Genomic DNA, 23,513 nt, shown 5'->3' with positions numbered 1-23,513 from the left:
ACAGAGATCAATGAAAACTTCAAGGAATTCTATAGGCAATTATACCGAACTGAGAACGAAGGGAAAGAAAATAAAATAGATGATTTTCGAGCTAAAATTGAACTACCGAAATTGCAAGAAGAGGAGCAAAACAAATTGATAAAACCATTTGAAATAGAGGAAATACAGGATATATTAAAAAAGCTACTGAACAACAAAATGCCTGGAAATGATGGACTCCCAATAGAATTCTATAAAACATTTAAAGAGTTATTAATTCCTCCTCTCCTGGAAGTAATGAACCAGATAGAAGAAACACAAAACTTGCCAGATTCATGTAAAACAGCAATAATTACAGTAATACCAAAGACGGGTAAAGATCCACTAACACCAGCATCATATAGACCAATATCTCTACTTAATTCAGATTATAAGATAATAGCAAAACTTTTAGCAAACAGATTGGCTGACTGTGTACCAAAAATAGTAAAACTAGATCAAACTAAATTTATTAAGAAAAGACGAACAACGGACAATATCTGTAAGTTCATTAACTTAATCCATGCAGTACAAGGAAATAAGACACCAACAGTGGCAGTTGCTTTAGACGCAGAGAAAGCCTTTGACAGGGTTGAATGGAATTACTTATTCAAAGTACTACAGAGGTTCAACCTACCAGAGAAATATATTAATTGGATTAAAGCATTATATAAGGGACCATTGGCGAAGGAGACAGTAAATGGATATATATGGAACCAATTTAAATTAAGCAGGTCAACTCGGCAGGGATGTCCACTATCTCCCTCACTGTTCTCTTTAGCTATAGAACCCTTGGCAGAACTGATAAGAACAGAAAATAAAATAAAAGGGATAAAAATAAAAGAGAAGGAATATAAAATCAGTCTATTTGCAGATGACATCATAGTATACTTAACAGAACCAGAATTATCAATAAAAGAATTAAATAAGAAATTGAAGGAATATGGAGAAATATCGGGGTACAAGATCAACGCAAATAAAAGTGAAGCGATGCCAATGAATAATGCGGATTTCACAAAGTTTAAGAAAGAATCACCATTTAAATGGCAAACACAAGCAATCCAATGTCTAGGTATTAGACTAGATAATAATCTAGGCCATCTATACAAACTAAATTATCAGCCATTAATGAAGAAATTACAAGATGACTTAGAACATTGGAAAGATTTACCACTAACACTGATAGGAAGGGTAAATTGCATTAAAATGAATATCTTCCCAAAGATACAATACCTATTTCAATCATTACCAATTCCCTTAACAGAGAAATTCTTCAATGATCTAAAGAAAATAAGGAAATTCTTATGGAAAGGGGGGAAACCGAGGATAGCGCTAGATAAATTAACAGAATGGTACAAACAAGGGGGCTTACAGCTACCAAATTTTAAGTATTATTTGAGAGCAGCACAATTAAGATATATATCAGATTTTTATCAAACAAGGGAAAAGCCAGATTGGACCAGGTTAGAGCTAGATAAAATAGGGGAGAAGGTACCAGAACATATACTTTATAAGTGGGATGAAAAACTGGTGCAACATAGAAGTTCACCAGTACTGCACCATCTGCTCAACATTTGGAAGAAGATTCACGTAGAAAGAAAAAAAAACAAATTACCAACTACCAAAATTATTATTGACGCAAAATCAACGAATCCCTTTCACAATAGATAAACTTTCCTTTAGAGAATGGGAGAGAAAAGAGATCAAAAGAATAGAAAATTGTTTTTTGGGAAATAATTTATTATCTTTTGAACAAATGAAGTACAAATATGGTATAACTCACGGTACAATGTTTGCATACCACCAACTGAAAACCTACTTAAAGGACAAATTGGGAAGCAGGCTGAGGTTACCAGAAGGAAGCAGCTTTGAATATGTGATTACAGACACAATGATAATTAAAATATTTATAACAAACATGTACATCAAGCTGCAAGAGAAAGAGAACGATGAAATAAGCTGTAAACCCAAACAAATGTGGGATCAAGATCTAAACATAAAGATATAAAATGAAAAATTGGAAAAGGTATGCTCCGGAACTATGAGAAATACAATAAACACAAAGTTACGCATGATACAATATAATTGGTTACACAGGCTATATATCACGCCCCAAAAGTTAAATAAATGGGACGCAACAGTATCAGATAGATGTTTTCGCTGTAAAAAGGAAACGGGAACAACAGTGCATGCAATTCAGACATGTGAGAAAGTGGAAAAGTTTTGGGAAGATCTAAATCAGATATTAAATTTTTAAAAAATCACAAAAAGCAACATACCAAACAATCCAGAGTTCTTTCTTTTAAGTAATATGAGAAGTAAAGAATTAGGCCTCAAATTGGATGAAACACAAAAAAAAGATTTATTATGATAGCCTTAGCTGTAGCAAAAAATGTATAATGTCAACTTGGAAATCAGAAGAGAGCCTGAGAGTACAGCAATGGTACATAGAAATGAATAAATGTATTCCATTGGAAAAAATAACATATAATTAAAAAAATAAAGTCACAGTATTCGAACAAATTTGGGAACCGTACATGGAACATTACAGAGAGGGCCTACTGCGGACCTCCACCCCCTAAAATGATAGAATGAGAAGACGACGAAATGAACTGACCCAGTGTGTAAAAGATGACACAATCTTCTTGTTTATTTTCATTGTGTGATGACATCGTTTAAAGGGTTTATTGTATTGTATATGTTGAATGTTTAGTGGGTAGGGAGGGGGTAAAAGGGGGAGAAAATGGTACTGTATATTCAAGAGGGAAATGTTTGTGTGTATTTTGGTTAATATGGTTCATAGTGTGAAAAATTAAAAAATTATATTTAACTCCTAAGAAATTAAGGAAAATTAATTTTATTTCTTCAGATTTATGTTTTATATGTCATAAGGAGGTAGGTTCTTTTTTACATTCTACTTGGTAATGAAACCCTTTTGGAATAGACTTAAGGAACTTTTAGAAGCTATTTTGAAAGTGAAACTTTCACTAGATCCTTTAGTTTTTTTTGGTGGGTAATATTAAGTTGAGTTTAGAATTAAAATTAAATAAATTTAAAATTGCTTTTTTCAGATTGGCTTTAGCTGTGGCTAGAAAATATTTGGCAATTATTTGGAAAAATGAGACTGATTTAAGTATTCCGAGTTGGCATATGGAGATGAGACCTTGTATTCCACTTGAAAAGATAACATAATTTACATAATAATTATTCCTTTTTTAGTAAAACTTGGAGTCCGTATTTGGATTATGTGGGGTTGAATTATTAACCCCCTTTCTGCACATTAGTGGTGTTGCTCCAAACCATGGTAATTTTATGTTACGTGATCTCCTCTTTCTTCTTTTTTAGGGGTAGATTAGAGGGGGGGGTGAGAAGCGGTGGGTGGGTTAGGGAAGGGGGATAGGGGGTTGTAGAGGTTCAGTTTTTTGATATATATAAAAATATCAGGTATGTATTTTGTCTTTTTTTTTCCAAGTTGTATCCATTATTATATGTCTAACATATCCATCATAATTTAATAAATAAAATTTTCAACAAAATAAAACAATGGTCCAAGCACCATTCCCTGAGGCACACCGCTAGTCACAGGCCGCCAGTCTGAGAAGAAATCATCCACCACTACTCTCTGACTTCACCCATGACGGATCTTGTCAAAGGCCTTACTAAAGTCCATGTAGACAACATCCACAGCCTTTCCTTTGACAACGCACCTGGTAAACTCCTTGAAAAACTCTATAAGGTTGGTTAAACGTGACCTACCACGTATAAAGCTATGCTGATAATCTCTCATCAATTTCTGGCTATCCAAATAATTGTTTTTCCAATTTCTTAGAACACCTTCCAGTAATTTATCTACCACTGACGTCAGGCTCACTGGCCTATCATTTCCAGGGTTACTTTTGGAGCCTCTTTTAAACAATGGAACAATGTGAGCTTCCCTCCAATCTTCTGCACCACACCCATGGCTAAGGACATTTTAAATATTTCTGCCAAAGCCCCTGTAATTTTTACACTAGCCTCCCTGAAGGTCTGAGGAAATATTTTCTCAGGCCTGTAGATTTATCTACCTTTATTTGCTTTAAGACAGCAAGCACTTCCTCCTCTTTAATCTGTATAGGTTCCATAACCTCAGTGTTTGTTTTCCTTACTTCCCACGACACCATGCCCCTTTCCTATGTGAATTCTGATGGGGAAAAAAAAATCGAGACCTCTCCCATCTCTTTTGGCTCCATACAAAGCCGACCACATTGATTTTCAAGGGAACCAATCTTGTCCCTTACTAACCTTTTGGTTAATATACCTGTCGAAACCTTAGGATTTTCCTTCACATTGTCTGCAAAGCAACCTCGTCTTCTTTTAGCCTTCCTGATTTCTTTCCTGAGGTTTTTATTGCATTTTTTATACTTCTCAACTTCCTCATTTGCTCCACATTGCCTATTTTATGCCTCTTTCTTCTTCCAAACCAGGTCCCAAGGTTCCCTATGCCAGTTAACCTTGCCTTTAATGCTGACAGGAATGTACAAACTCTGTTCTCTCAAAATTTCATGTTAGAAGGTCCTCCATTTACCTCGCACAACCTTGTTGGAAAACAACTAATCCCAATCCACACATTCTAGATCCTTTCTCATTTATTCAAATTTGGCCTTTCTCTCATTTAGAATCTCAACCTGAGGCCCAGACCTATGCTTTTCCATAATTAACTTGAAACTGATGGCATTATGATCACTGGACCCAAAGTGTTTCCCTACACATACTTCTATCACCTGTCCTATCTTGTTCCCTCATATGAGATACAATATTGCACCCTCTCTAGTTGATATCTCTATATATTGATTTAGAAAACTTGCCTGAACACACTTGACAAACTCCAAGCCATCCAGCCCTTTTACAGTATGGTAGTCCTAGTCAATATGTGGAACGTTAACGTCTATTATCATAACTTTGTTTCCTGCAACTGTCTGCTATCTCTCAGCAGATTGGTTCCTCCAATTGTCACAGACTATTGATTGGGCTATAATACAACCCCATGAGTTTAGACATACCTTTCCCATTCTTCACTTCCACCCATATAGCCTCTGCCCTGGTCTATCCTGCAGCTGTGATATTTTCCTTGGTGCGAATACCATTCATCCCCACCCGTTCTATCACATCTAAAGCAATGGAAGCCCGGACGTTGAGCTGCCAGTCCTGCTCCTCCTGCAACCAAATTTCACTGATGGCCACAATGACGTAATTCCACGTGCCAATCCATGCTCTGAACTCCTTTGCCGTTTCTACAATACTCCTTGCATTGAAATAGATGCACCTGAGAATATTATTTCTAATACGTTCAACCCATTAATTTCTAAGGGTGCATGCAATTTTAGCATCATCTTTTCCCTCCTCCACTAATCTATCTGCTCTAACACTTTGGTTCCCCTCCCCCTGCAAATCTAGTTTAAATCCATCAGAGCAGCAATAGAAAACCTGCCCACAAGGATAGTAGTCCCCTTCCGGTTCAGATGCAAACCATCTAGTTGGAACATGTCCCACCTTCCCTGGAAGAGAGCTCAATGATCAGAAACCTGAATCCCTCCCTCCTGCACCATGTCTTTAGCCATGTGTTAACTCTTCTCCTGCCTCCTAAGTGTGATAGTGTCCCTGTAACTCCTGTCAATCACCCGCTCTGCCTCCCAAATGATCTGGAATTCATCCAATGCCAGCTCCAATTCCTTAACTCTGTGTTATAGGAGCAGCAGCTGAATGAACTTCTCACACGTGAAGTTGTCAGGGATACTGCGGGCTTTTCTGACAACCCACATCCTGCCTGAGGGGCATTCCCCTGCCTTGACTGCCATATCCACACTCACTCTATCTCTTTCCCCCCCCCCCTCTAAATCTCTCTTTTTCTCTATTTTTCCCTATCGCCACTGCACCTTTTGGTTTTAGTACCACTCTTTGCCCTAATATTAGGAGTATAAGGAATAAAGGGGATTGGAGCATGGATCAGTACATAGAACTACGATGTTGTGGCCATTACAGAGACTTGGTTGGAGGAAGGGCAGGATTGACTGATGCAGATACTGGGTTTTAGGTGTTTTAAAAGGAATAGGATGGGAAGTAAGAGAGGAGGGGAGTAACATTACTGGTCAGGGATAGTATCAGCTACAGAAAGGGAGGACACTACAGAGGGAGTGTCCACTGAGATGGTGTGAATGAAAGTTAGAAATAGGAAGGGACCAATAACTTTACTAGGAGTATTCTATAGGCCCCCAATTTGTCCTCAGGACACCGAGGAGCAGATAAGCAGGCAGATTTTGGAATGTTGCAGGAAATACAGGGTTGTAGTTATAGGCGATTTCAACTTCCCTAATATTGACTGGCAGCTACTGACTGCAAGAGGAATAGATGGGGCTGAATTTGTCAGGTATATTAAAGAAGGATTCCTTTTTTCTTTACAATCTCTTGTAATTTTATATACATATTAGTAATAAATTTCTTAACAGCAAATGTATCTGTTACTACATCTTCAAATTGACTTTGTTTAGGGAGTCTCTTTTTCAAATACATTTTTAATTGTATTAAAATGAATATTTTTTCAAGAATACAATATTTGTTTCAATCATTGCCCATTCAAGTACCAGAATTTTTCTTTCAAAACTTGAAAAGAAGGATTCCTGACACAATACAGGTACACAACCCTTTATCCGGAACCCTTGGGGACAGTGTGTTCGGAATTTTGGATTTTTCTGGATTTCGGAACAAAAGCCAGCTGCCCCAGATTTAAGCCCACCTGAATCGCGCTGCTGTCTCTCTCTCTCTCCCCCTCCCTCTGCTGTACCAACACCAGGAAAAAAAATGCAGGTTTTTGGAGCTTTCTGGATTTTAGATGTCCAGATAAAGGATTGTGTACCTGTATGTGGACAGGCTGACTAGAGGAGAGGCCATACTGGATCTAGTTCTGAGTAATGAACCTGGTCAGGTGGTGGACCTCCCAGTAGGTGAGCACTTTGGTGAGAGTGACCACAACTCTCTGAGCTTTAGCATAGTCATGGATAAGGATAAAAGCAGACAAAATGGGGAAGTGTTTAATTGGGGACAGATTAATTACATTGGTATGAGGCAGGAACTAGTGAGATTACATTGGAAACAGATGTTCAAAGCTGAAAATACTGAACAAATGTGGAGGAAGTTTAGGATAGGTTTGTCTCAATGAGTGGGGGGAAAGATAATTGGAAAGGGGAAGCATAGTTGAAGAAACAGGAGAATAAGAGGAAAAAAATCCTTCACCCGAAACCCTTGGTGGACGGTGTGTTCTGAATTTTGGATTTTTCAGGATTTTGGAAAGCCAGATTTAAGCCCACCAGAATTGTGCTGCCATATCCACCCCCACCCCCTTCCAATCACACTGCCCATCTCCCCCTCTCGCCCACCCGATGCGCTGCCGTTTCTCTCCCCACTTGCCGGATTTTGGAGCTTTCCGGATTTTAGATGTCCGGAAAAGGATTGTGTACCCGTTTGTAGGAAACAGGAAGGCCTCATGAGAAGTATATGTTAGCCAGGAAGGAGCTTTAAGAAAAGAATTAGGAGAGCTTGAAGGGGACATGGGAATGCTTTGACATGTAGGACTAAGGAGAACCCCAGGGTGTTCTGTGCATAAGTGAAGAATAGAAGGATGACAAGAATGAAGGTGGGGCCGCTAAAGGATAAAGGAGGTAACATGTGCCTGGAGGTTGGGAGGTCCTAAATGAAAACTTTGCTTCAGTATTCACAAGAGAAGGACCTGAATCAGGATGAGGTCAGAATAGATCAGGTTTGTGTGCTGGACAATGTTAAGATTAAGGAAGAGGAAGTGTTGGATCTTATTAACAACATTAAGATTGATAAGTCCTCAGGGGTAGAGGTGATATACCCCAGGTTGCTGTGGAAGTGAGGAAAGAGATAAGCTGGGGTAGTAACTATGACCTTTGAGTCCTCTTTGGCCACCGGGGAGGTGCAAGAGGTTTGGAGAATGGCAAATGCCGTCCCCTTCTTTAAAGAAAGGTAATATGGAGAATCCTGGGAATTTTGACTGGTGAGTCATTACTCAGTGGAGTGCTAACTATTGAGGAGGATTCTTAAGGATAGGATCTGAGCATTTGGAGAAGAACAATCAACTCAGGGATAATCAGCATGACTTTGTGAAGGGAAGGTCATGCCTCACAAGCCTAATTGAGTTTTTTGATGAGGTAACAAAAGAAATTGATGAGGGGTAAGGCAATAGATGTGGTCTATATTGATTTTAGTAAGCCATTTGACAAAGTCCTCCAAGAGAGATTTGTTCAGAAAATCATGAGACATGGGATCCATAGAACCTTGGCTATGTGGATAAAAAATGGACTTGCAGGTTGAAAGCAGAGACTAGTAATGGACGGAAAATATTCTGCCTGAAGGTCAGTGACTAGTGGAGTTCTGCAGGGATTGGTTCTGGGTCCTCTGCTCTTTGTGATTTTTATAAATGACCTAGATGAAGAAGTGGAAGGATGGGGTCAGTAAGTTTGTGGATAATACGAAGATTGGAGGAATTGTGAATGGTGCTGAAGGTTGTGGTAGATTACAAAAGGCTATAGACAGAATGCAGAGTTGGGGGGGGGTTGTTAAAGTGGCAGATGGAGTTCAGTCCAGATAAGTATGAGGTTTTTTGGAAGGACAAACCTGAAGGCTGAGTTCAGGGTTAATGGTCAGATGCCTAACAGTGTGGAAGAACAGAGGAACCTTGGGGTCCAAATCCATACATCTCTCAAGGTTGCCATGCAGGTTGATTAGATAGTTAAGAAGACCTATGGGATACTGCCCTTCGTAAATTGGGGGATTAAGTTCAGGAGTCCAGAGGTTGTAGGTGGTGTTGAAGATTGTCGTAGTTTACAAAAGGATATAGACAGGATACAGGGTTGGGGAGAAAAGTGGCAGATGGAATTCAATTCATGTAAGTGTGAGGTGATACATTTTGGAAAGACTAACCAAAATGCTGAGTACAGGGTTAATGGTCGGTTACTTAGGAATGTAAATGAAAAGAGGGACCTTGGGCTCCCAATCCATACATCCCTCAAGGTTGCCACACAGGTTAATAGGATAGTTAAGAAGGCCTTTGGGATGCTGGGCTTCATTAATAGGGGGATTGAGTTCAGGAGTCGAGAGGTCATGCTGCAACTGTTCAAATCTCTGGTGAGACCACACTTGGAGCATTGTGTTCAATTCTAGTCACCTCATTAGAGGAAGGATGTGGAAGCTATGGAGAGGGTGCAGAGGAGATTTACCAGGATTCTGGTTGGATTGGAAAACAAGTCTTATGAGGCTTGTTAGCAGAGCTGAGAATTTCCTTTTTGGAATGTATAAGGATGAGAGGAGATATAATCGAGGGCTACAAGATTATGTAAGGCATAGATAGGTGTCTTTTTTTTCCCAGGGCAGGAATGGCAAGCACCAGAGGACATGTGCACAAAATTAGGGGAGGTATGTTTAGAGGAGACATCAGTGTTACATTTTTTAAAAAAAACACAGAATGAGGCTGTTTGGAATGCCTTGCCTGGGATGGTGGTGGAAGCTGAAATATTAGGGGCATTTAAAAGATTCTTAGACAGGCACATGGCTGAAGAAAAAATAGAGGATTACAGGGTAGTGAGGGTGTAGTATTTTTTTAAGGACTATGTGGGTTGGCACAACATCGAGGGCCGAAGGCCTGTACTGCTCTGTAGTGTTCTGTTTAAAAGAAATCAAGGTTTGGATTAATGTAGAAGCAGGCTCAATGGACCAGTTAATAATTTAAGAAATAGGAGCAGGGAAAGGATATATTTGGCCCTCTCAGTCAAATTAAGAGATTGCGATAACCTTGTCGACTCACCTCCTGTCTGTCACTTACACAAAAACTTTCAGAAAATCCAAATGCATCACATCTGCTGATTTTCCCCTTACCTGTTCTACCAGTTACATCCTCAAAGAACTCCAAGCAGATTAGTCAAAAATGATTTGTTGTTCATAAATTCCTGCTGACTGCATAATAATATTAGAGTTTCTTTCAAGTTATTAAATAGTCAAGGTACATTTGTTGCACTCTGATCCACAGGGGTGGTCAACTGCTGCTAATTTAGAACAGGCAACATTTCCCATGATAGAGGAAATATCCCCAGATATTCTATGGTTATAGTTGACTCTGAAGCTGTTAATAGGCATGGAGAAGGTTTAATAGCTGCTGCCTGGCAGAGTGGAGGGAACCAGTGGTCATTCAGATGATATTTGTGATTGAAACCAGAAGGGAGTTAAATCAAATGAGGAGATTGAAAAGTCAGGATGATCTTACGAAAATGATCAGAAGGGTAGAAGCAAAAGTTAAATGTATGGTAGCTACTAATGACGATACTTCAACTTCCCTAATACTTAACTCTTAGGATGTTTGAGAAACACTGAAATGGTGGAGGTGTTGAGCAAGGTGACAATTACGCACTAATGTGTATATGGAACCAGCAATGCAGCAGAGGTTGAGCTATTGACAAATTCCAGTGATAATGTGAAGACCAGATTGAAAAGTCCTTACCAAGATTTTATTCCCCCATCTTTTGGCCATCTCTGTTATTTGTGTGCAGGTACTACTATTCATGTCAGCCACTAGTTTGATTACCTCAAAGTAAATAATTACTGCACAGTAAATGCATCTTTGTTCCTTGAAATATATCAAAGCTCAAAGTTCAGATTTATTGTCAGAGTAAATGCTCGACATCACATACAACCCTGAGATTCTTTTGCCTCCAGCTAGGCAGTATTTCAACTTATCGGGAGTGACAACTCTACTCAAGAAAAAGATGTGTATACAAAAGAGAGAAATGGAAACAAACTGTGCAAATACAAATATTTATTCATAAATAAAGTGCACAAGTAAGAGTCCTTTAATGAGTCTCTGATTGAGTTTATTGTTGAGGAGTCTGATGGTGGAGGTGGTGCCTATAACTCATGGCAATAGCAAGAACAGAGCATGCATTGGTGGTGGGGAGGAGGCGCTAACAGAAAATGGTGAATTCGATTTTAATGCCGTCTATTTGGAGTGTGCCCAGTTGGAATATGAGGTGTTGTTCATCCAATTTGGAGGTAGTCTTAACCTGGCAGTGCATGAAAATTAACTTCTCTGGTTTCTGTTCACCCACCCACCTCCTCACTTCCTTCCCAATGTTTCCTTTCCTCTAGTTCTGCCTCTCTCCTTTTCCCTCTATCTCCTTTTCACCAACTCTGAATTCACTGAGCCATCCCATCCCCTGATCAATTCTCACCTTCCCTCTCATGTCCTTCTATTTATGTCAAAGTATTGCCATTTGTCTGTTGGTCTATGCTCCTCTTCCTGGTCTTTCTTTTTCCCTTCTCCTTCACCTTTTAATTCGGGTGTCTGCCTTCGTTTTACTCATACCTTCAAGAAGAGCTCAGGCCTATAACGTCTATTATATTATCTTTACTTCTCACGGATGCCCCCTTTTAATTCAGGTGTCTGCCTGCGTTTTACTCATACCTTCAAGAAGAGCTCAGGCCTATAACGTCGATTATATTATCTTTACTTTTCATGGATGCCCCTTTTAATTCAAGTGTCTGCCTGCGTTTACTCGTACCTTCAAGAAGAGCTCAGGGCTATAATGTCGATTATATTATCTTTACTTCTCATGGATGCTGCAAGACCTGCTGAATTCCTCCAGAACTTCTGTTTTTACTATAAACAATGACAACCACAGACTTTCATGTTTCATTCATAATTTTTCCAGGTCCTTGCAGCTCATTCTCAACACTGGTAAGGTCTAGTTAATGGCATGCAAGGCTGGTGAAACCATTGTTAATACCAGAAAGGTTGTGGGTAAGATGCCAATGCTGTCCATTCACATTGCAACTTGACTCTTAGGTAGCCTTCCTATTTATAAGTTAAAGGTCAATTAGTTTTTTGTATATTATGGGAATCAAGGATACAACATTAGTATGTGAAAGAAGTGCTGAGGTGAAATGTTAGCCAGACCTTATTGAATGATAGATTGGTTGCAAGAAACCATATTTCTTATTCCTGCTTCTTCATCTTTTGTCTTTATGACTACATCAAGCTGGACTGGATTCAGTGTTGGAAATGTTCATTCTGCACAAGCCCGCCATTGCTGCACTAACCTGGTCGGATGTGGAAGGCTGATCTAATTGGCCCTTCGCATCCACTCATTGAGCAGTGAGGTGAGTAGACTACAGCCTCTGTGGTGCAGAGCCAAAGCCCTCAGTGTCCATGACAGGTTTCAATAGAAGGCAAGGCTAAAGGTTGGAGGTTAGTCTTCTGTGAACATGGCCATGGATTTTAACTATCAGAGACATTTATTAACAATTAAGTTGAAGTTAAAAAAAATGAAATAAGATTTTCTTCTAAATACAAAAAAGTTAATTAAATACATGAAATATGAAATAATAAAAATAAAACTGAAGCAAAATAATTAACTAAAAGCTCGTCTTCCATTTTACCTTCTATTCAGTCTTGGTTCCTGTGAGGAACCTGCCCAGATCAGGATCTGAGATGTGATTTGTCTGGTGTAATGTTGAGGAATCCCTGTAAGACTCGATTTTATCGTTGGACTTCACAAGTCCAACAGTGGGGTGGAGTTACAGATTTTGCCACCCAAATGCTCCATAACTTCAAGTGTGGAAATCTGAGACTTTACCTGCAATTTAAATGGCTGAACTGCAACAGTTTGCTTTGGACCTAGGATTTGGATCAGTGCAAGGTTGGGGGTGGTAAAGCGGTAACCAATGGAGGAGATTCAATGAGCAAAATCAAACAGTTATTTGAATGAGCAAATTAACCTAGTTTTTTATGTTTACATTTTTTTAATTTGTACAGTTTTAGATGTATATTTAGCGTAAATAAATTGAAGTACTCTCGTCATTGTGAGCTGCAGTTGCTGAATGCTGTGAGCTAACTTGTGCTGGTGGAATTGCCTGAATCATGGAAGGATATTGCAGCCCTTGCTGATGTCATTATTGGACAGGACAGCACCCTGTGAATCACAGAAAGGTTTTGCATTACGGTAACTCAATCATGCCATTCAGATGTCCTAAAGTGCAGAAATGAAACCTGAGTCGTTTTTGTCCACAGAATTCAAAGCTTGAATTACAGCTACCAATTCAGCTATTATTTCTTGAGATAATTTGTGCACATATTTTTTTTAAAAGAACTTCATTCAGTTTTGCAGGGAACAATGGTGATTATGCAATTGTAATGAAATTTTGGGATTCTGATAATTAACTAAAATAAAGTAAAATTCCTTCAAATATTTCCACACATTTTCTGTTTATATTGTATTCTTCAGGGAAGTACAAAATTTTACTCTTCAAAGGTGCCATTTGACCCATTGTACTTTGTAGGTAGCTCTAAAGGTTGTCATAGCCGAAGGGTGGTCATGGGGATGAGCTCCCACTGTTACACAAATGCTCTTCATGGTGTGCGCCTCAAACAGCATCTGCTAATGAAGTCCCACTCCTGGCCTTCCCGTGGTATAGTCCTTATACCTGGTGGAGCTGTTCTCACTGACAGGAGAAGGCAAAACTAGTTGTTCTGGGCAGATGGGGCTCATTAACTACAGATGGTAACTCATCTAGGAGAGGGAAACTCTGATTTCAAACCTCCACTGCCTGTGGCTATACACGCTCATGGAAAGGCTTTTAGAATAAACCCCGAGGCAAGGCACCCAGCACCGGCATGGCAACTCTTGTAGTGCTGCTGGCACCAAACTGTATAGACTTTCGTCGATTCTTTGGACCTCTCATTACCATGGAGAGGGGAGTCCCACTGCATGGGCAATGTGATAGTCGACGTGCTCTACAGGCAACATACAGATCTCAATATCAACTCTGCCCTTGCTTATGTCCTGGAGAGGCCACTCCATCTTCCAGTAGTCCCTTTCAAATTTCCATGTAAAATAGGGTTAACCAGGCAATTTGCTCGGTTGACGACCCAGGTACATGGCTATTTGAAAGGGTCCAACTCGGTCAACCTGGTCAAAACCCAACCAGGCCCAAAACCTACCTCAGAGGTGGTCAGGGAACCCAGTAAAACTTACCCAGGCATCCTCCTGTAATGTGAAAGGGGAAATGGCCGACCCAGTTACTCTGGTGATGTCAGTGCTTGCGTGAGTGTGTCACATGGAAGCTCCTGACTGGCTGAATGCTGGATGCTGTCGCGGTGCTGCCTCAACATGCCTCTGCTGTGAACTGTTTGGGGGGGGGGGGGTTACTGCGATGTACTGCTGCTGCAATCGGTGTCCGGGGGCGGGGGTGGGTGCTGCAATGTGAGCAGTAACCAGACTTTAACTAGGAACTCAAATCTTATGGTGCGTGATCAAGTATTTTGTGGTAATTATCAAGTGCTGTGATCCGCTGCTGCAAAAGGGGAGGGGCCATGTTGAGCTCCTGCTGCAAACTGGGTGGGGGGGGGGGGGAGCTGCCGTGCTCGGGGCAGGTGCCGCGAAGTGCCTCCGGTTCGTGGTGTCGGCTCAATGTGGAAGTGCAGGAGCAATAGCCACCTTCCTTTCCCATAATCCAATCCTCCTATGCCGCTGGAACTACTTTGCCAAAAGCAGCGGCATGTTTCTGGGGGCGGGGGGTGGTGGGGTGTGCGGAGCGAAGTGAATGACTGCCGGGGTCAGGGTCGACTGATGGCCAGTGGGGTTGGTGGGGGGAGTGACTGATGGATGGGACTGGGGGCGACTGACAGTGGAGGGTGGGGATGGGGGGAGGGTGACTGACAGCCGGGACCCAGGGGTACTGAGGGGTTGGGGGGAACGTTTAGCAGAACTTTAAATCAAAGCCCCTTTGGGGCTGCCTTTGGCTGTGTGATGCATCACTCACCACATCATTGAAAGGTGCATCCTACCCACACAACCCAGTAATCTTTCCTGGGTCCTAGGAGAGCTACTTAGGTGCTACAATTTAAAAGCACCTAGTGACTACCAGAGGTGCAGTACCCATGGCTGACCACGACTGACGGAGACCACACTTTGTAGGAACAAGCTCCAGGAAGGGTTAACTTGTATGCAATTACTTGTGCTATAAAACTTTTGCATTATTTCTATTCAAATACTTTGCCTTATTGTTATTGTCTCGGTAGATAATGGTAAACCACCATATGCTTCAATAATTTGTTTGAGAAGGGCAAATTTTACTTCAACTGTGTGAAAGTATCTAGATATTTATTCTTGCTTTTCTTTGAATTTTATTTTTCCAAGTTTTTTGTTATTTAGAATCCTTTGCTGTGGTTGAATTGAATTTGCACCAATTTATACAGCAGTCTTGGTAATTATCGGAGGCTTATACCAAAAGCAAAAAAGTAACTTTCCAGTCTCTTTATGATGAATAGTTTAACCACATTTTGTTTGACTTCATAGAATCGTTTGAATTTACAGAATGACTGACAAAAGCTTTTTGTTTCAACTTGAAATGATTTTCTATGCAGTGGCCTGCAGCTTCCCTTCATCACTTGTCAACCAACAAGTACAGTGTGGTAAGAGAGGACAAGCCTTGTACTCAACATCTGAAAGATAGAGGACCTTCACTGACCTACCTAGTAGCACGTCAGTGCCCTCAAACAATCAAAGTTCACAGTGAGACCCTGAAAAACATGGACTTCCCATATCTCAGTTCACCGATCTTTGCAAAAGCAGGCATTCAAGATTAAATTCACCACCCGCAGAGCCTTTGATTGATTGAAGTAAAGGTTATTTGAAGGTCAAGGCCTCAGATCTGTCATGAAACTGATGGTCTATCAGGCAGCAGTGATGCATCTCATTTATGAGACCTAAACAACCTACAGCAGGCATCTCAAAGCAGTCAAAATACTACCAATGTTGTTGCAACACCTTCTAACCTCTCCATAAAGCCACAGAAAGACCTGTCACTTCATAAACTACCCACCTAGCCTCCACATCAGCCCCATCTGTGGAAAAGTTTCAGTTCTTTAGACCTCATTAGCCACCTTAAAATCCACAAAAACAAAAAAAAAATCATCCCAAACCTCCTCTAAATACTGTCACATGAGTCATTCTTGATCCCGAGTAACTTCCGAAAGAAGAGAGAAAACAAGAGGATGATGATATTTGTGAAATATTACCTGCCGGACTTGGTCTCATCTTTGTAAATGAACTGCAAGGGCAAACCCTGGAGATGGTTCGAAGGTGCCTATTATCGAGAATATTTGGAGTCCTCATTCTATTTTGAAGGGTGAAGGTAGCTCGAAGATAATTTGAGTTCTCAACTGTAAAAAAAATACAATAAAAGTGTAAGAATTTACTACCAAATTTGAAGACACACCACGATTCTGCTGAGTCTATTGCCTTGAGAAAAATGAAAACCAACAGATTACTTTTGAAGTTGAGTCACTTTTTTTTTAGACATGATGTAGGTTGGTACGGTGATGGCCATGGTAGAGCTGCCGCCCCTCAACTCAACTGACCCGGGTTGATTCCTGACCGTGGGTGTCTGTTGATTGGAGTTTGCATGTTTTGATAGCACGAGCTTCCTTTGAGTGTTCCATTTTCTCTCTCTTCCAAAGGTTAATCAGTGAATTCAGTTCTATGTGCATTACGCTGATAAGTTTGGTTCAATTTTAGTCTTTTATATAGGATCAAATGATGAAATGAATAATTAACAAGACTGAGTCCTTTTCTTCCAGAAAGATGTTAAATGCTGAATTTTTATGTGGTTACCTCTATTCTGAAGAGGAAGGACAGCTTGGAGCTAGAGTGGATAACAGATTTTCTCACTCTCATGTTTAACATCTCATGGCAGCTCCAGCACTGGCAATCATTATTTTGAATGTGGTGTTTTTTTTTAAAAAGTACTAGATGGTGACAGAAAGACAAATTTGGAATGAACCTGTCAGCATCATTGGGAGATGTTTGTGAAGATGCGCATTATTTCCTTTGTTATTTTGAAACCTAGCCACTTCTGTTGTGGTACATATATGTACCCACATCTAATATAATTCCTATTACACAGGCAGAACCTTAAAACACTACAGCACAGTAAATAGGCCATTCAGCCCTTCTAGATTGTACAGAAACTTAATTCCATTAGTCCCACTGACCTGCCTCCATTCCATTACCTTCCAGACCCCTCCCATCCTTGCATCTATCCAATTTATTCTTAAAACTTGAGCCCACATTTACCACGTCAGATGGCAGCTCGTTCCACTCTCCTTACCCCAAATGTTTCCCCTAAACCTTTCCCCTTTCACCCTAAAGCAGTGGTTCTCAACTTTTTTCTTTCCACTCACATACCACTTTAGGTATTCCCTATGCTATAGGCGCTCTCTGATTAGTAAGGGATTGCTTAAGGTGGTATGTGGGTGGAAAGAAAAAGTTTGAAAACCATTGCCCTAAAGCCATGTCCTCTTGTACTTATCTTTCCTAATCTAAGTGGAAACAGCCTACTTGCATTTACTCTGTCTATACCCCTCATAATTTTGTAAACCTCTAACAAATATCTCTCATCCTCCTACGCTCCAAGGAATAAAGTCCTAACCTGTTTAATCTTTCCCTGTAACTCAACTCCTGAAGACCTGGCAAGATCCTAGTAAATTTTCTCTGCACTCTTTCAATCCTACTGATATCCTTCCTGTAGTTAGGCGACCAGAACTGCACACAATGCTCCAAATTTGGCCTCACCAATGTCTTTACAACCTCACCTTAACATCCTACCTCCTGTACTCATTACTTTGATTTATGAAGGCCAAGATGCCAAAATCTTTCCATACAACCCTGACTACTTGTGACGCCACTTTCAGGGAATTATGTGTCTGTATACCCAGATTCCCTTGTTCCTTCGGACTCCTCAGTGCCCTACCATTTACTGTATATGTCCAATCCTGGTTTGTCCTTCCAAAATGCAACATCTCACACTGGTCTGCATCTGCCATTGTCTGGCCCATTTTTCCAGTTGGTCCAGATCCCTCTGCAAGCTTTGAAAGCCTTCCTCACTGTCCACAATGCCTCCAATCTTAAGGCACTTTCAGGTGTTCCACGGAAGATCATGCAGTTGCGGCTGGGGGAGTGCAGCTGGCACGTTCAGGTGGCCACAGAGAGGACGCCTTTCTGTCACTTGAATGTGCCAGCTGATGGATAGCCATCTGCCAGTGAATGCCAACTCCTCAGGACTGGCCTAGTCCCGCCCATGCTGCCTTGACGTCATTTGCAGCGCGTCAAGGCATGACTGACGAACAATCTCAAGACACAAATAAGTCTCAGAGCACAGCCAAAGAAAAACAAATTAATGGTATATTTTGAGTTTGCATCTAGTGCATTTTTCATTTGCAGCTTACAAATGAATTTCACCCTGCATCCCTCAGGTTCCCAATCAATTTTCATTTGAATAATTGGACTGTTGATCATACCGCTGACAGCGCAATAAAAAAAAAACAACCCTGAAAGTAAAACAATCATTTCGTAAATATGTTGCACACTTATCAACCCATTGCGTGAAACCACGGACAGCTCCGGAGGGCCGGCTCAATGGGCCCAGCCTGGAGCCTGAGGAGTGGTGACACTGGAGATTAGGTTCATGTGTATGCACTCGTTGGTTACGTGGTATACTGTGCCTGTGGGTGCTGAAGAAGTTAAACCCTCGTTTCTCCATATGCCATGCCCATTTGCTGTGTACATTAGTCTGTGTGAGTGTGTGCCCTTCTGTGAATTCCCCTGCATGTAAATATAACTCACTGCTTGTTGATAAAAAAAAACCATTGCGTGAGATGTACATTACGGCATTACTGCTGCAATAAGTTCGGACGGTGGATACCGCCCGAGTCACGCTGCCAGTCTCTCCCCCCGCGACCACCCAAGTCAAGCTGCCGGTCTCCCCCCTCGCCCGCCCGAGTCAAACTGCCGGTCTCTCCCCTCGCCCGCCTGACTCACGCTGCCGGTCTCCCTCCCCCCCATCGCCCATCTGACTCGCGCTGCCGGTCTCTCCCCTCGCCCGCCTGACTCACGCTGCCGGTCTCCCTCCCCCCCATCGCCCATCTGACTCGCGCTGCCAGTCTCTCCCCTCGACTGCCCAATTCGTGCTGCCTGTCTCTCCCCCTCACCCGCCGACTCGCGCTGCAGGTGCTGTGCGTTTATATTAAAAAAAACCACAGAAACCCAGAGTGGATGGCTGACAACGTCACCGTGACATCATCAACCCGCCCCCTGGCAGCCCGGCTGCTTTCAGCTGCCACGGGGGATACTATATTACACCTACTGGAGAAGGTAGACCTCCTGGCCAGGTTCTCCAGTTTCAGGTGGCCACCCAACAGCCGCACAGGAGTACAGTGTGTGGCTTTACAGTCGGGTATTGTGGCCACCTGAAAGTGGCTTTAGTATCATCAGAAAACTTGCTGATCTAAGTTACCACATTATCATCCAGATCATTGATATAGACAACAAACAACAATGATCCCAACACCGATCCCTGAGGCACACCACTAATCACAGGCCTCCAGTCTGAGCATCAATCATCCACTACCACTCTCTTGTCTTCTCATGTTCAGCCAATTTTTAATCCAACTTGCAACCTCTCCATTGATACCTAGTGTTTGAACCTTCTGAACTAACCATCATGTGGGACCTTGTCAAAGGCTTCACTAAAGTTCATGTAGAAAACATCCACAGCCTTTCCTTCATATACTTTTTTGGTAACTTCCTCGAAAAACTCTATAAGATTGGTTAAACACGACCTACCATGCACAAAGCCATGCTGACTGTCCTTAATTAGCTCTCGGCTGTCCAAATACTTGTATACCTGATCTCACAGAACGCCCTCCAATAATTTACCTACTACTGATGTCAGGCTCACCAGCCTTCAATTTCCTGGTTTACTTTTGGAGCCTTTTTTTGGAAAAGGTAATTGCAAGTTCTGCAACTGGTCAGTTCCAGTCAGAGTTAGTCCTTTGGCTTTGCACTGTAAAATAGAGAAAATTATTTTGTTTATTTTATCAATAAACATTAAGTTTTTAGTGCTATTACATCGCTGGAAAACTCGTTCGAGTCTGATGCTGTCTGCACGGTGTTTGTTTTCCTCATGTCTGCATGGATTTCCTCTGGGTGCTCCGATTTCCTCCACCTTTCAAAACATACGGTAGTTATAGGTTAATTAGGGTGTTTGGGGTGGCACGGGCTCCTGGGCTGGAAGGGCCTGTATGTCTAATTTTTTAAAAATAATTTAAATTTATATAGGATATGTCCTGCCATCAATGTGTTTCTGAACTCCTGGACAAGGAATTTTAATCAAAAAAGAGATTGTGTATATTTCTCTGGTCGAAATGGCTTACCCTGCATTGTATAAATTAAATTTGCTTGGCTTAGTCAGACATAACCTGTTTAACAAAATCTCTCACCACCAATGGAGTGATGTTCCACTTTTACATATATTTTAATAAAATATGTTAAGTGCTTTTACCACATCAACTTTGGCTCTTTTTTCAATTGAAATGTGCCTGATTATTACAGAGGCAGGAAACTGAACTATAATAGAAGTGCTCATGTGTCAGAATGAGAGAAGAACCTTGTATTATTTTCACCAAATGTTATTAATGACTTCCTGTCATCCTTTTGGAAACATACAGATACTTTGGCTAGTGTACCCCAATGGACAACATACCACGAAAGCTGAAGCAGCTTCCCCCCCCCGCCCCCCCCCACCGTTCTCACATTCTCTTTGATTTTAAATGATGCCAAACAAAAACCAGATCATGTTATAAAAGGCGGCTGAGCTGTCATTTACCAATAACAATTAATAAACCTCTTCCTACTTTTAGTTCAAGATATTTAACCTTACCAAATCTCCAGCTTTGACTAGTGCTGCTGTTGAACGTAGGAGTGTTGTTTCAAAAAATGGAAAAAATATATAATTTAATCACCTTATTGAATACTAAAAATTTTTGTGTGGCTTGGAGAAAAATACTTTGTCTCTAAATTAAATTGACATTGTGCTCTAAATGAATGTACTCATGATGCATGGAATTAAAGGCAAATTCCAAGATATCTTGTTTTTTTAAAGGGAGATTTTCACTGATATCCTCTTGCCCTTGCTTCTTATAGAAAGCAAAAGAATTAATTCCTGAAATTTGGAAGGTTATTGAGTTATCAATAAATGATAATATTTTCTATGGGTAAACTGGTTTGATATTACAATTTATAAAGCCGTGGCCTTTGACTGTTTTTACTTCAATCAATGCTTGTGGTCTTGAAATTGCAGGTAGATCACTCCTGGGTCACACTATTTGTTCCAATGTGTCTCCCATTGACCTGCAGCAGTTTAGAGGGGCAGCCTCGGCACAGACAGCCTGCTGCACTCGTAGAGCGGCTTTGACAGCTGCTGTAGCTCTGCCCCGGGCTCATGAACTGTTGAAGTGATCTGTTATTAATGCCTTTTAACCATTATGAACACACAGTACATTAATCAATGGGATCTATTTGCAAATTTAAAATATTTTGGAGAAAAAAGTTATTTGGCATTGAATACACACATATCATTTAAAAAGGAAAATATAGAAACCAATTTAAAATTGAGAAAATTTCCTCTTAAAGCTCCAGTTCTGTTTTACTGGGGTGCGGTGCTATTGCCGGCCGGTGCAGGCTCAGGGCTGATTTACCAGCTTCAGGTCTGTGGATATTCATGTGCAGTCTGTGAGAAATGTTGGCAAGTCGTGCTGCAGCTGTATGAATATTTGGCAAGGCCACATTTGGCATTTTACTACATATCTAGGAAAGATGTGGAGGCTGTGGAGAGAGTGCATGAGGTTCATCAGGATGTTGCCTAGATTAGAGGGTATGCCCTTCCAGGAGAGATGAGACAAATTTGGGATATCTGAGGTTGACTTTGGAAGGATATAAAATTTTGAGAGGCATAGACAGGGTTGGTGGTGAGAGGGCATTTGTGAAAGCATCTTGACATCTTCCCTTTCCACTGTGTATTTTCTGGTCAAAAAGTTTCACAGCAGAGAAATGGAGCCCTTCAGCCTCATTCATCCATGCCAACCTAAAGCTTCTCCTTACTCATCACATTTGGCCCATATCCCTTTACTCCTTTCCATCCTAAGTACCTGTTCTTTTGAACCGTAATGGTATCTGCCTCTACCACCTCGTCTGGCAGCTCATTCCATGTAACCACTGCCCTCTGTGCGTGGAAAAACCTGGCCCTCAGATCTTCTTTAAATTTCTCTCCTCTCAGCATAAACTTCTGACCTTATTGATTTCCCCCCCCAACCTCAGTAAAAGATTTTGAATATCTACCCTATCTATGCCCCAATAATATCTATACGATCACCCCTCAACCTCCTAAATTCCATTGTAATTCTAATTGATCCCATCTCTCCCATTAATTACAGCCATCCATTCCTTCTTTCCAAAGCTGCCACCTCCTCCCTGTAGCATGACAACCTACACTGAACGCAGTACTCCAGCGCAGCCTCGCCAATGTTTTGTGCTGCTCCAACCAGACATCTCAGCTGTCGACTCAGTGCCTCCATCAAGGAGGTGAGCATGCTGATTGCATTCTTCATTACCCTTTTTCACCCAAGTCGCCATTTTCAGGGATCTATGAACTTGCATTCCAAGGTCCTTCTGTACATCAACACCTCAGCCATTTTCAGTATATGTCCTGTGAGTGTTGATGCCCCACATTTGTTGGGATTAAATTCCATCTGCCATCATTTTGCCCAACTTTCCAACTGATCTATGACCATTCTGAATCCTTTTGCAACCTTCTTTGCAATCTACTACTCCACCAATTTTTGTGTTGTCATCACACGTCCCAGTCTGTCCACTTACATTTTCATCTAAGTCATTTATATTTATGACAGCAGTGGTCCCAGCACAGATTTCTGCAGTCCACCACTGGTTACAGATTTCCAGTCAGAAAAAGACCCCTTGACCACTATCTTCTGCCTGTCACACAGTTGATTTTGGATCCAGTTTGTCAACATGCGCTAGATCCTAAGTACTCTAACCCTGTGGACCAGCCTAATGCACAGGATTTTGTTGAAAGCCTTGCTAATGTCTATGTAAGCAGTGTCTGCGCTGGCTTCGTCAATTTTCTTATTTACCTAAAAAAAACCTTAGATTTATGAGACAGCTTTTCCCTTGCACAAATCCATGTGGACTGTTAATCAGTCTCTGCTTTGCCAAATCCTCTCCCTTACAATACAGTACTGTATTTCCAGTAATTACCCTACTATTGATGCAAGGTTTACTGGTTTGTAATTTCTTGGCTTATCCCTACTGCCCTTTCTAAATAAGGGAAGAACATTAGCTATTCACACACAGGGAAGATCCCATGAGGCCCTGGGAATTTATCCTCCTTCATGTGCGCCAGTACCTCTCTCACTCACTGTTTCCCGAATCAGATATGTTCAAGCTCTACTCTTCCTCTCTGCTCTCCATGTTCTTCTCCATGGTAAATGAGAAGTATTCAATTTGGATCCTTTGAGATGTCCTACAATCAGAAAAAGT

General features: G+C 41.1%; 1 protein-coding gene and 1 long non-coding RNA gene across 10 annotated transcripts in view; one reads left to right on the top strand and one right to left on the bottom strand.

The window, feature by feature from the left end:
- The window catches only part of LOC138737059 (uncharacterized), a 35,247-nt gene extending 11,756 nt beyond the window's left edge, over positions 1-23,491 (bottom strand). The window contains exons 1-2 of the long non-coding RNA XR_011340737.1: positions 23,380-23,491; positions 16,139-16,282 (exon numbers count right to left, since the gene is read on the bottom strand). This is a non-coding gene — a long non-coding RNA (uncharacterized lncRNA). The remainder of the gene's footprint in view (positions 1-16,138; positions 16,283-23,379) is intronic.
- The window catches only part of pdss2 (prenyl (decaprenyl) diphosphate synthase, subunit 2), a 243,407-nt gene that overhangs the window by 131,593 nt on the left and 88,301 nt on the right, over positions 1-23,513 (top strand). The window lies entirely within an intron of this gene.

The sequence above is a fragment of the Narcine bancroftii genome, chromosome 6 (genome assembly GCF_036971445.1).
Source record: "Narcine bancroftii isolate sNarBan1 chromosome 6, sNarBan1.hap1, whole genome shotgun sequence".
Classification (NCBI taxonomy): domain Eukaryota; kingdom Metazoa; phylum Chordata; class Chondrichthyes; order Torpediniformes; family Narcinidae; genus Narcine; species Narcine bancroftii.
Note: the sequence above shows the minus strand (reverse complement) of the source record. Positions and strands in the feature narration are given on the sequence as shown.